Source organism: Mustela erminea, chromosome 3, assembly GCF_009829155.1.
Source record: "Mustela erminea isolate mMusErm1 chromosome 3, mMusErm1.Pri, whole genome shotgun sequence".
Lineage (NCBI taxonomy): Eukaryota > Metazoa > Chordata > Mammalia > Carnivora > Mustelidae > Mustela > Mustela erminea.
Window position 1 is genome coordinate 52,528,564 of NC_045616.1, and position 10,353 is coordinate 52,538,916.

The 10,353-nt window shown below is 37.8% G+C and overlaps 1 long non-coding RNA gene across 1 annotated transcript; it reads left to right on the forward strand.

Annotated features, from left to right (window-relative positions):
• The first annotated feature begins 557 nt into the window (after positions 1–557).
• LOC116586165 lies at positions 558–6,219 on the forward strand. The gene is made up of 3 exons (XR_004283920.1): positions 558–792; positions 3,460–3,518; positions 6,069–6,219. It is a non-coding gene; the product is annotated as an uncharacterized LOC116586165 (long non-coding RNA).
• Positions 6,220–10,353: the final 4,134 nt, after the last annotated feature.

Consider the following 10,353-nt stretch of genomic DNA (forward strand, 5'->3'; position numbering starts at 1 on the left):
ATACAGTATATAGAGAAATAGCCTGGGAAACTGTCAATATTACCATATTAATTTACTTGAAAGAGGTAGGCTGGTTATGTCACACTTGCCTTTCAGTGTGATATCAGAATTTGCTATTCACTGTAGACTTTGAGTCCCAGCATTGGGTTTTTTTTTCCCTAGAAAAGACACAGAACAGTCTAGAACATCAGAAATTATCATCCTGCTGGTAGAGCCATGGCTATCTGGCAACATGGAGGCCAATGACCAAGGTTATGTAGAGTCTCTGAAGTATAATCAAACTCTTTTTTTTTTTTTTTTTTTGGTGTTTGAAAACTTGGGAAAAACTGTTTTTATGTTAAGAAGAGTTATTAGGATAATTTGGGGGATGGGTTGGAAAACAGGTGTTCACATAGTAATTCTACTCAGAAGAAGAGTATAATTAAATAACAACACAGGAATATAAAGATATCTGAGATTAAGGTTAAGCAATTAAACTTTCTAATTATTTGGAGCAAATAATTGACCTATTTCACCATAAAATGAAACTTTTGAAGTACTGTTGAATGTTGTGCTGATGCCAATAGTCGCTCTCTCTCTTTTTTTTTTTTCCTTTTTGCATCAGTGATGCATGTCACCTTCCTGCAAGGCAACCAGTTTACAGACCTGGCCAGAGGGAAAATTACTGGGCAACAGAATAAAAAGGAGGCATAAGTCAGCTCAGCTCTCTGAACCCTGGAAAAGGCAACTTCCCTCCAGCTCATGAAAGAGGACGATTGTGCTCAGTACCACTCATCCAGTGCCAACAATCTGGTAAGACCTCTATTCAGTGCTACACCAAGGCTATAGCAAGGTGACCCAGAGTTTCGGGCTGAGGTCAGGGAAAGGTCGCTGCCTGAAAAATGGAACTAGTCAAAAGGAAAGAATCCTAGGAATGGGTGAGATTAGTCACCCACAAAAGTAGCCCAATCCACGAAATGGTGTAGAAAAACATTTTTATGGACTCTAAAGTTCTCTTTCAAATAATTCTTCCAGCCCTTGCATGCTGGTGCTAGAATGCTACTCTAGAATGACAGTATGTGAGAAGTATGCTCACAGGAATCAGCGTTCTGTCCCTAAAATTCCAACAGACTTCCTCCATTCCTTCACTTCTGCTCTTCCACTTCCCCCCTCCCTTCTTTTTCTAGTCCCACCACCCCAAGCTTTGAAACTGAAGGCTAGACGCTGGGTGTGAAGACACCTTCTCCCTGTTATTTGAACCCTCTCTGCGGCTAGTCAGCTTTCCCTTCCCCATCATCTTCTTGGTGGCTCCCTGTGAAGGCAGTGTCAAATACATGCCTGCATGATGACGTTAGTTGCTCATGGTATGCCGTGAGTATCCATTTTAAATAAGCCCTTTCAAGGTAAGAGGAACCCTAATGTTTGGAATATTTATTTGCCCTTTCAGAGCTTTCCTTACCTCATGAGATGTCTATGAGTGCTTAAGGGTGCCTGTTATGAGCCAGTGCTATCAGGATGAGGGAACATGAGCTTAGGGTTACTTATTTTCAGGTTTAAAAAAAAAAAAAAGGCACTTCTTCCCCTGGGTGGCAAAATGAGAACATTTTACAAATAAACCCATAAATGAAACTCTATCACTTTAAAGATGTGAAAAGACTAGGTGTACTTTGAAAAGGAGTTTTATGTTAGAGAGGTAGCCAGAGGCTGATATGCATAACTGAAATGTTTGCTATTCATCTCCTTTCTTTTTCTAAGAAATCCCCAAATCATAAAGTTTAGAAAGTATTTGATTACTTACTTCTCTTCAGTGTGTAGAAGGATGGAGAGAGAAATTTCAAGTTCTTTTTGTTTTATATTTGTTGTCAAGAATTCATATAAGAAAGTCAATTTGATACAAAATAATTTCACAAAATTACTTTCAAGAGAGTCAATTTCCATAGATGAGTTTCAGTAGGTCATATGATATAACTCTTTTAATATGAGCTCCTTAGTTTTATTAGTACATTATGAATTATTTATCTTGGGAAAAATACATTAAAAACAGAATTAGAATGTCTTTGGTTTATATAGCTCACAGCATTAAGTTAAAATAGTATAATACATGTTATACAGAGAGAAATGTAATTGTGGTCTAAAAGAACATTTTTGAGTCAGTTTCACATTAAACATTGAATAGAAGAGTTGACTTAGCTTAAAATAAAGCAAGACACTATATCACTCTGCTACAAGCAAATGTTTCGTTTGTAAATAAGGATGAATTGACAGTGCTTGAAAGTGTAGTTCATCAAAATCACAACAAGAAACCAAATATTATGAATGTGTAAAATTCCATGTTTATTTAATATCCATTACATAGCCGGTTCATTGAAACCAGACTTTGTAAAGACAAATAACATTTCTGATGAACATAAACAATATCATATAGTTGAAATTCATCCTGTATTTTCACATGAATAAAGATGTCATTATGCAAGAGTTTCAACAATAAAGACCTTGCTGTGAATTGGCATGGCATCTCTCAATGCTTCAAAGCAGCACCAGCCTCCATCAGCTAAAAAGAGACATTGGTGGCTCTGCGTCAGGAAACTCAGTGATGGACAGGTTCACACTCAAGTGTCATGGAACCTTTCCCCAATATCTGAACACGTGTCCAGTGTGGTCTGTCATGGGTACCTTCTCAGAGGACACATCCAAAGGTCAGGATGGGTATTCCTAAAACAAAAGAAAAAAAAAAAAGGCAGAAAACCAGTGGCAATATGCAGATAATGTAAAAAGGTTCATTCTGGTCAAGGAGAAGTATCAGTATTATGCTTAGTAATATCAATGATTCTCTTTATAGTTGTTCATATTTATTGAAGTTTACTATGTGCTAGGTGATACATTAAGCACTTAACATTCATTATTGTAGAATGTGGTCACAAGAATACTTTAAAATAAACACTTTGGTTATCTATGTTTTATAAATAGGGAAGGTAAGCTAGACAGAAGTCAAGAAATTTGGGGGCACTTAGGTGGCTCAGTCAATTAAGCATCTGCCTTTGACTCAGGGCATGATCTCAGAGTCCTGGGATCAAGCCCTATATTGGGCTTCCTGCTCAGGGAGGATTCAGCTTCCCCCCTCCCTCTGCCCTTCTCTCCGCTCATGCTCTGTCTCTGTTTTTGTCTCTGTCTCTTTATCTCTACATCAAATAAATAAGTGAGATCTTAAAGAAAAAAAAAAAAAGAGAAATTTGAATGCAGTTTCACAGTAAATAGTAGAACCACAGTGCCCTTTGTGGCACCAAACGTGGCTCAGGGAAGAGCAGTAGCTTCCAGTATTCAGCAGCATACGTGACCTGGTAACTTCCTCAAAGCCATTTGTACCCTTTCCACCAGGTGTTTCTCTCTTACAGAGGCTGGAAAACTAAAATTCCTAACATTCTAAAAAGACCTCTTTTTGTCTCTCTGATAATATTTTTTCTTCTAATTTTTACATTCCAGACAACAACAGAGATCTTCTTTCTCCCAGGAGTGGCCATGTGATAGATTCTGACTGAAAGGTAAAGTGAAGTGGCTAGCTGGGTTTCTCGGAGTGTTTTCTTAAAAAGAGACAGTTTCAGTTGTACAGCAGCGCTCTAGCTAAGAGGATGGACTTCATGACAAATGTTCTATACTCACACACACACATGGAGCAAGGAAAACATATTTCTGATTCCTTCAACCCTCTACCTTTCTTCTTTACCTATCTTAGATTAACCATCCTCAGGTTGGTTGATACATAAAAGGAAAAAAAAAAAAAAACTTCTGGTGAGCCATGTTAATTTGGTACTTGTGGCTGATTATGCTCATACCCTAAAACTGCTTTATGAAGTTTTATGACTTATTGGGGGCTGGGAGCAATAATCACTAATATTTGTAAATTAAAAGATAAATGATTGAACTATATATCTTAATTGAGATATGTTCTATACCATATTTCTACAATTAAATTAATGTTGGTTGAATTGCCTTTTATTTGAATGCTAAACACTAGCAACACTAGCATATGTGACATGGCTACCAGTTCTTTTTGTAGATTAAAAAATAAAATAAGCTCTCTGGGCAATATGCACAGAAAAAATAGCTACACCCCGATCAGAGGGTTCTGAAGTCTAGAATTAAGCTCATTGTTGGGCCCAACAGAAAAGGAAAGGGAAAAAAAAAATCAATGAAAGAAAAGACATTTTTGGAGAAGGGGAAATGCTCAGATTTAAAAAAAAAAAATCTGTGAAATTGAACAAAACCCACTTCCTAACCCCTTTTCCCCTGTTAATGATTGGAATCCCATTTCTAGCACTTACTAGGTGTGTGATCTTAAATAAGGTTGTTTGCAAATACAAAGTCTACATTTTGCAGCCCTTCTCATAGGACTGTTTTTAGGATTAAGTAAAACAATGAACATAAATTGCCTGGTTCTGTGCCTGACACATAATATAGTTAACAGATTTTAGTTCTCCCTGCTACCCAGTTCCTCCTCACCCATCCCCTTTGACAGAAAGATGACTTCACAGACTTTTGTCTAATTTCTGAAAGGATTTTTTACTTACTTCACAGCTCAGTCACCGTACAAAGACAACCCTTGAACATAGATATTACTGAAAAAAATGCCTCCAACTAGGATAAAAGCTTCCTGAAGGCAGTAACCATGTCTTATCAATGTGTACATTCTTCAAGAATTTGAATTTCCAAAGAATTTCCAGTTTGGATATCTAAAGGGAGAATAATAATTGAGCCCCCCATATTACCATTTAATGATTTATTAATTCAAATGACTCATCTTTTTCAAGGTGTAATCTTGTCAGCAGTTAGTACCCATTAAGCACATTGCTTGAGTAATTGTGAACAAAGATAAACCCATTTTGTCAATAATAATAAGAAGGAATGAAAAAAAACCAAAAAAAAATCCTATAGTATAATGGTTGTTTACTGTGAAATGGTTGTTTATGGTAGGCTCCTTGACGCATTATCATTGATCCTCTCCACAATTATGGAAAACGAGTGTCATTAGCCCCATATTTTGAAAGGAAAGCCAAGGATCAAAGACTTGACTGGCACTAACTAGTAAGTGAATTCAGAGTGACGTAACCACAGTTAGACGTCAGATCTCTTTTTTCTTTTTTAAAGATTTTTATTTATTTATTTGATAGACAGAGAGAGATCACAAGTAGGCAGAGAGGCAGGCAGAGAGAGAGGGGGAAGCAGGCTCCCCGCTGAGCAGAGAGCCCGATGTGGGGCTCGATCCCAGGACCCTGAGATCATGACCTGAGCTGAAGGCAGAGGCTTAAACCACTGAGCCACCCAGGTGCCCCAACTTCAGATCTCTTTTATTACAATGTTTGAGCTCTTTGCACTCTATTGCATCCCAGAAGACATGCAGACTATAAATTTCTGGAAAAACGAAAAAAAAAAAAATCAAGGAAATCATACATCTAGTTTGGTAGAAAACATGGTTTGGGAACCTTAATTATTCAGATCTGAAACATCAATTTATTGCTAATAGAAACCAGTAATGATGTCCGGTATTACTACTGTAGCATACAAAGGTCTCACTCAATTTTCACCACAGTTCTGTGATGTAGATGTTATTACCTCCTCATCTGAATAGATATTGAAATTCAGAGAGAGCAGTGGCTTTTCCAGGAAGCAGATCTTGGACCCACACCCTGACCCCATCACCTAGTCCAGAGTTCTTTCCACTATACCACCACATTCTGCCCTCCAAGCTATTTTTCCTGAATTTCAGTGAAAAAAGGACCAAAGAAAGTATGGTGACATAGACCATCTTTGGTTCTTCTTCCTTCTATTATCTAAAATGCTTTCTGGAGGTGCCCGGGTGGCTCAGTGGGTTAAAGCTTCTGCCTTCGCCTCAGGTCATGATCTCAGGGTCCTGGGATCGAGCCCCACATCAGGTTCTCTGCTCTGCGGGGAGCCTGCTTCCCCCTCTCTCTCTGCCTGCCTCTCTGCCTACTTGTGATCTCTGTCTGTCTAGTGAATAAATAAAATCTTAAATAAAATAAAATATAATGCTTTCTGCTAAACAAGGTTTTTTTTTTCTTTTTCTTTTTTAACAGGGTGTATTCATAGAAGGCATTCTAATACAGTATGGATTCAATAGAGCAAGCTTTCCCATTGAGCATAGTTGGGCAAGTATTAGGTGATTTTCTGAATTTTATGTTTGGGTTTTGGTATGTCCTTTTCCTTCTCCTTAAAATCTGTTCTCAAATGAGCAGTGAGGAATCACTTTTAGGGCTAGAAGAGCTCTGATATATTTAACAGACGCTAGAACTCATGTCTAGGACACCAGTTCAGATCCAAAGATAAACGGTTCTCTCCTCTTCTAACCTATGACTTTAAGCAGTAAGAGCAGACCAATATCTTTAAACTAGTATATTGTACCATAAAACCATTCTTTCCTATTTTGATTTAAAGGTGCTGGTGAGGAATCAACTAAGATTGTTACAACTGAGAACTAGCAGAGCAGTAACCATCACTCACTCCAGTGACACATGGTTTGTCTCTTGTGCTTATAGAAGCAGGACAGCTGGATATAAGCAACCAGATGGGGTGGGAGAGCATACATTCCTTTAAAAAATCTTTTGAAATTTGAGAAAGGTAGATTTCAGGTGAGAACCAAAAAGTAGCTGACAGCTAGAAGTAGCTGACAAAGAAGAAAGATTATGATCTAAGTTTGGACTAAATTAAAATGATGAGAAAGCAAGCCCAAATGAGTCAATGGCTGAGCACTGGAAGGGAAAAGACTCAAATGCCAAACATATCAAACTTGAAGACCAGAGGACCCTGGACAGTAGGGACCCTTGGGGAGTTCTGCGTGCTCAGGTAGTCTTCCTTAACTTTTTGATGATCTTTTAAGTGTTAAAAACATTGTCTTGGGTGCCTGGGTGGCTCAGTGGGTTAAGTCTCTGCCTTCGGCTCAGGTCATGATCTCAGGGTCCTAAGATCAAGCCCCACATTGAGCTCTCTGCTCAGTGGGGAGCCTGCTTCCCCTTCTCTCTTTGCCTGCTCTCTGCCTGCTTATGATCTCTCTCTGTAAATAAACAAAAACAAAAACAAAAACACAAAAAACCATTGTCTTCAGGTATTATTAAGGAAAGATGCCCAAATCAGGAAGGTTCAATTTTATTTATAGATAGTATTCTAGTTCTTGGAGTAGACCAAATATGTAAAGGCATCCTCTACAAACTAGCACTTCCAAAGTCTTCTTTCTGTTTGTGCCATACATTACATAGTTCTCATTTTATTCCTTCTTGAACCCCTGTTTCCTATTGTGATATGCCATATTAGCATAAGTAAATGCTTCTGTTTCACTCTTTTCTGTAACAAATATTTATTTATTTAATCTTCACAACAAACCTCTGAGATGGGATCTGTTATTATCCCCATTTTATAGGTGAGGAAACTGCACAGAGAGGTTCTGGAAGTTCCCAAAGTCATGTAGGTTGTTAGTGAAACTAAGCCGTCTTCTTCAAGTCCTTGTTCTTAACTGCTACACAGTAATGCCTTGCTTAAATATTTAATGCAGTTAAAATATTTTACAGTCTTCTAAGAATAAACTTTTAGTACAAACAAAGCTATAGGTAGTTTCCAAGTATTTAGTGGGTCTGTAACTGACCTGAAAAATAAAATTGTTCTTATTAAGAAATTGATTTAATTCTTAATCTCTTTAAGTATGCAGTTATACTTTTAGAAATAAAACATATTGCTTTACTTACATGATGATAATAATTATTATAGAAATATGAAAATTTCATGAAGAACCTAAAAATTGTAATGTTTTAAATGGCCCTGTTCAAAAAGCTAAGCTAAAACTAATAGGGCACCTCTCTGAGGTATTTTAGTTTACAAATAACAAAAGAACTCCTATATTCCTACCATCATTTCTGGGCACTGTAAACGTTGCTTGTATTAATGAAAATGCTAGTTCAGTTTGTGGCATTTCAAGCAAGAAAGCAGAGGCTGTACTTTGGAGCTGAACATACACATAATTGGAAAAAGTGATGATGAACTAAACCATATTTGCACAAGCATTTGAAATAATGGCTCATGAGTCCTGTAGAATATTCCCCCCTCTTTAAAACAGTCATATGCTGTACCCTTTTGGTCCATTTCCTGGCATCTTATTCATGCTGTAAATCTCCCTGCTGGATAGGAAATCTAGTCCTTATCACCACCGTGTTTCAAATTAAGTTTATCTCTCTTGCTAGGTGCATGGACGATACAAAATCTAAGGTTTTTTCCAGTTGTTTCATAATTTCTGAAATCAGAATTTCAACCAGTGGCAAACAAAATGACAAACTCCTATAAACTTTATGTCATGGTAGGAGAGGTGCATGGGAGTGTGAGCATGTGTGTGTGTGTGTTTTATTATTGCAGTGGTGACAAAGACTAGAGACTGGTAAATATGCTGTCTCTGGAGAAGAAATGCAAATTTAAAATGAGGTGGACTTTCCCTCTACTACATATTTATTTACCAAAGTCATAGAATACTCAAACTCATTTCAGGCTTCTTGAAAAGTAAACCAAGAAATGATTAAGCATCTCTGATAAAAGTGTGCATATATGGGTGGAATGCTGAATATCACAGATGAGAAAAAAGCAACTTCCTACACTTTCAAAAAAACCCAAAAAACCAAAAAACCTATTCTGACCAAAAATCATTTCCAGGCAATCTAGTGAGTAAAGTGTGAATATATTAACCTGCGGCTTTTCTGAAGTTTTCCTGAAAGTTGCACTCCAAAAGTTTCCATCTTTTGCCTTACTAGAGGCATGAATTCTCCATCTGTATATCATAGACATACACTGTCCAAGAAGATATCAGCATAAACACAATGGAGTAGTGGTTTTCAAAATGTGGTGCAAAAACTCCTTGAGTCCGATGAAAATCCTGCATGTAGCCTTTGGATGGTCTTTGTATTATGTAAGATTAATCAAATGAATATGAGTGACCATGGCCACCCTCTCTATACTGGCATGAACTAATAATTTACTTATGATATATATAGTAAAATTAGATGTCTGCTCATTATTGCCTCATCAAAAAGAACACAAATTCGGAGTGCCTGGGTGGCTCAGTTGATTAAGTGTCTCAATTCGGCTCAGGTCATGATCTCCGGATCCTGGGATGGAGTCCCAGTCTGGTTCCCTCCTCAGCAGAGAGCCTGCTTCTCCCCTTCTCTCTGCCCCTTCCCAACTTGTGCTGGTACTCTCTGTCAAATAAATAAGTAAATAAAATCTTTTTAAAAAGCGCTATTTCTGATGGATCACTTAATGGGTGTGACTGTAGTAGGAGCAGTAGGGCATGGATTCTTTAGCTTTATTCGAATGGTGTAAGGATTAAAGTGTTTTTCTAGTCATGTGATTTAGACACCCATTTTTATAGCATCTTGAGATTTCTAGACTACTCAGCGTGTGATGGTTTACTGATCCTGAATCCAATGAGAAAAGAAGTTCACACATTCTAAAGAACATAGGTTTCAAATGACTGTGTGGAGTGTGATTTCCATTGGAATGATTTCTCTTAATCTTGAGCTTTAACCATTCCCATTGCTGTAGTACCTCCCCAAAGTAAGCATGGTCCATAGTCTTCACACTGCCTTTTAGCACATTAACATGTTCTTCTGAATCTCAAAATGGTCACACCTGAAAGGCAGGAATTCTGGCTTTTTTTCTTTCTTTCTTTTTCGTATGCCCAGCACCCAAGTATGTGCTCCATAGAATCAGTCTGAATGACTGTGTGGAAATACCTAAAGTAGAAGATTTGCTGTTCAGTTATATTTGATTACCTAACTGTAAAATTACTATCATAAGGAAAGTAAACAACATAATCCTCATGCTTTTAAAAAATATACAGTTAGGGCGCCTGGGTGGCTCAGTGGGTTAGGCCGCAGCCTTCGGCTCAGGTCATGATCTCAGGGTCCTGGGATTGAGTCCCGCATCAGGCTCTCTGCTCAGCAGGGAGCCTGCTTCCTTCTCTTTCTGCCTGCCTCTCTGCCTACTTGTGATCTCTCTCTCTCTGTCAAATAAATAAATAAATAAAATCTTTAAAAAAAAGAAAAAAAATATACAGTCACTTCATGCCATACCAATGTCTTCTGATACAGAGTCCTTCTGTGACAACCTTACTACCCTGCATAATCCTTTGTGAAAAATCACTGTCCTCCACTTTCATATCATCTCCCCACCTCAAATATATGATTCTATATGAATTTATGTATTTATTTTTAAAGCTTTTATTTATTTATTTATTTGACAGCGTGATCACAAGTAGGCAGAGATGCAGGCAGAGAAAGAGGGGGAAGCAGGCTTCCCCCCGAGCAGAGAGCCTGATATGGGGCTGGA